The sequence below is a fragment of the Carlito syrichta genome, unplaced genomic scaffold, assembly GCF_000164805.1.
Source record: "Carlito syrichta isolate Samal-C Ts95f unplaced genomic scaffold, Tarsius_syrichta-2.0.1 Scaffold315086, whole genome shotgun sequence".
Classification (NCBI taxonomy): Eukaryota; Metazoa; Chordata; class Mammalia; order Primates; family Tarsiidae; genus Carlito; species Carlito syrichta.
Genome location: NW_007259182.1, coordinates 150,411 through 153,877, shown reverse-complemented (window position 1 = coordinate 153,877; position 3,467 = coordinate 150,411). Strand labels below are relative to the sequence as shown.

At 37.8% G+C, this 3,467-nt stretch overlaps 1 pseudogene across 1 annotated transcript; it reads left to right on the top strand.

The window, feature by feature from the left end:
• The first annotated feature begins 1,518 nt into the window (after window positions 1–1,518).
• On the top strand, window positions 1,519–2,140 carry LOC103274871 (annotated as a pseudogene). Its single transcript, XR_002481225.1, has one exon. The product of XR_002481225.1 is annotated as an actin-related protein 2/3 complex subunit 3 pseudogene (transcript).
• Window positions 2,141–3,467: the final 1,327 nt, after the last annotated feature.

Here is a 3,467-nt window from a genome sequence, read left to right as displayed (position 1 = left end):
TTCATGGGGAAAGGCATTAAATATTTCTACATAACTCAATGCTGAGCCAGCAGTAAATGTTTAAATTGTTATGATGTTCACAAAAGTTGTGTTTTTTAGTGCGATTTAGAATGAGAAAACCTAATTTCAAAATGTAGTGTTTTCCTTAATGAGTCAGCAATCTTAGTCATCAAACTTAAGCATTTAATGCCTCAGCACTCCCATCTGAAAATAGGAATATGAGTGTTTACTTCACAGTACTAAACACATTATTATTCCTATTAGAAATACACACAATCAGTGATATAGAAAAAGTAACTGGACATAGAGAAAAAAAAACATGGTGAGTATCACCTTGTAACAGTAGTAAATAGACTGTTGATGGGCAAATAGGCTCCTTTTTGTGAATACTTGGAAATATTTGTGAAAATACTATAACAAGAGTTGAGTAAGGAAGTTTTGAATATGCAGATTGGAATAATAATGGTAACCTTGCATTAGTAATTGTATGTTGTTTATCTCTGCAGGCTGGTAATAATTGCCTGCACTTGGCAAAAAATGTTAATTAATGCTATTTCTTCTCCACATATATTCCCTTCATACGTAGAGTGGGGCAATGGCTGCATATGGCACTGGGGAAGCCCTAATGCTTCTTTTGCCTTCTTGTAAGGTCAAACTGTTCGTAGGAGATTTGTCTCAGCTTAGAAAGAGAAAAATCCATTTCATATTCTGTGAGACAGCAATAAGATAACTTACTACAGTCGGCTGTCAGTATGCACAGGTTTCTGCATCTATGGATTCAACCAACCATGGGTCAAAAATATTCTTTAAAAAAACACTAAACAATAGAAAATAACAGTATAATACAAATAAAAAAGCAATGCAGTATAAGAACTATTTTCATAATATTTACATTGTATTAGGTCTTATAAGTAGTATAGAGATGATTTAAAGTAGGTGGTAGGATGTGTTATTACAGGTTGTATGCAAATACTATGCCATTTAATATAAGGAACTTGAGTATCTGAGGATTTTGGTATTTGTAGTGGTCTTGGAACCAGTCCCCAGTGGATCCCAAGGCATGACTGTATACATCAAGAAGGAGTAATTGTTTTCTGTTGATTCATCAGACAGCAATAGCAATAGATAGCTGAAAATGATTTGTTGAGCTACAGCTTTCTCTAAAATAGGATGACAACCTGCTCTATATAATAGGGCTCACACAAGGATTAAGTGTTATAATACCTGTGAAGTGGTACATAGTAACACAAGCAAAAGGAAATTGGAGAATAAAAAAAAAATACTTCCCTGAATAGAAGTGTTCTATTTGTTAGAAATGATAAAAAAGTGTTAAAGTATTCAAGTTGGTGGAGTTGAAAACATAGCAGAAGTCTCACAGTTCTCCTACCCCATTAAAGATCCACAATTTCAGCATTAAATTACAGTGTTCCAGAATGTCAGGACCATCGGTGCCTTAGAAATTCTCGATCTCTAAGAGTTTTCCTTTAGCCTCTGGGTCGAAACCCAGGTGCCACCAAAATGCCGACTTATCACTCTCCTCTCATGGACCCTGAAACCAAGCTCATCAGGTACATGACACTGTAACCTATCAGAAGTCAGTTCAAAGGATGTACCCCTAGAGAGACAAAAGATGCAGACATTGTGGATGAAGCCATCTATTACTTGAAGGCCAATGTCTTCTTCAAAAACTATGAAATTAAGAATGAAGCTGATAGGATCTTGATATATGTAACTCTCTACATTTCTGAGTGTCTGAAGAAATTCCAAAAGTGCAATTCCAAAAGCCAAGGTGAGAAAGAAATGTATACACTGGGAATCAGTAATTTTCCCGTTCCTGGAATGCCTGGTTTCTTAGTTAATGCAATTTATGTTAAACCTGCAAACAAAGAGGAAGATGAAGTGATGAGAGCCTACTTACAACAGCTAAAGCAAGAGACTGAACTGAGACTTTGTCAGGAAGTTTTTGACCCTCAGAATGATAAACCCAGCAAGTGGCAGACTTGCTTTGTGAAAAGGCAGTTCATGAACAAGAGTCTTTCGAGAACTGGACAGTGAAGAGGGCCTGGGCAGCCACCATCTCCAGAAACCTGGACAGCATTTTCAAGCAAGATATGCACAGTTCTTTGCCTTCATTTCATAAAGTTTTATACAGAAGAGAGAAGAGCACATCTTTACTTGAAGAGCTTTTGATCAAGAATCTGGGTGGGGGAGCGGGAAGTGTGTTGGCAAGCGTGACTTGGAATTTCCTGCAGTATTAAGCTGGTGCTTAATAAAAGCAGGTAATAATAAAGAAATTTCTGACATTTCATGTCAGAAAAAAAGAATTTTCCTTTTGGCAATTGATTTGATGCCTCTTTGCTTATGAGTAGAATTTCCCTTGCCTGGAATGTCTTTTCCCCTTTATTTTCTTATAGAAACCCTGTTTAATCTTTCAAGGGTCAGTTGCATGTCAGTCTCCTTTCTGAATTCTTTTTGCACAAAAGTCTCTGGATGTACGTGGAATCCATCATGACTAATTAACCATTCTTTAAAATTTCATATTACCTTTCTTATTAACCCCCTTTGAGTGAGATTTCAACTTTTGCCTGGGTGGTCCTAAAGGCTCTCCTGATCCCATTTAGGTATTAATAACCAGGTTCCTATGCACTGGGAAGCCACAACTTCAGCTCCCACACTTTCCACTCTTATTTCTTTTCTTTTCTGTTATCTTTTTTTTGAGTTGGAGTCTCACTCTGTCACCCAGTCTGGAGTGCAGTGGCCACTCCCGGCCACTGCAGCCTCAACCTGCTGGACTCAAGCGATCCTTCTGCCTCAGCCTTCCAAGTAGCTGGAACTATAGGCATGCACTACCATGTCCGGCTAATTTTTGATTTATTGTAGAGATGAGGTCTTGCCAAGTTGCCCGGGAGGGTCTCAAACCCACGGGCTCAGGCAATCCACGCACTTCAGCCTCCCAAAGCGCGGGATTACAGGCTGAGCCTCTGAGCCCAGCTTCCACTCTTATTTCTATTTCCTCTTCTTTTCTGTCAACTAGAGACACTTTTCTTTATTTTCTCTTTTGAGTTCAGCTATTTATCTTGTTTTAAGTTACATTTTATCTAGCATTTTTACGTGTTACTAGTAAGTTTTTTTAAGCATCAGCCTAATCCACCATCTAGCCTGAACTGCAAATGTTATAGTATTTATTAAAATATCTACTTTTCAACCATTAAAAAACCCCACATTTTTCAAAGGTGGCATTTTAGGCTACTTGAAAGAAATAGGTGTCCATAATTGCATTCAGTTCACATCCTTAATATGTAATTTATCATGAACCTAGGTTGCATCCAAAAGCTAACTCTGGTGACATATTAATTCTAATACCTCTTGACATCAGCTCCCTTTCTGCCTCAATCCACCTATGATATTGTGTCCCTTCTGAAGATATGTGCATTTTGCTGATATTCTCCAAGGTGACAGACAACTAA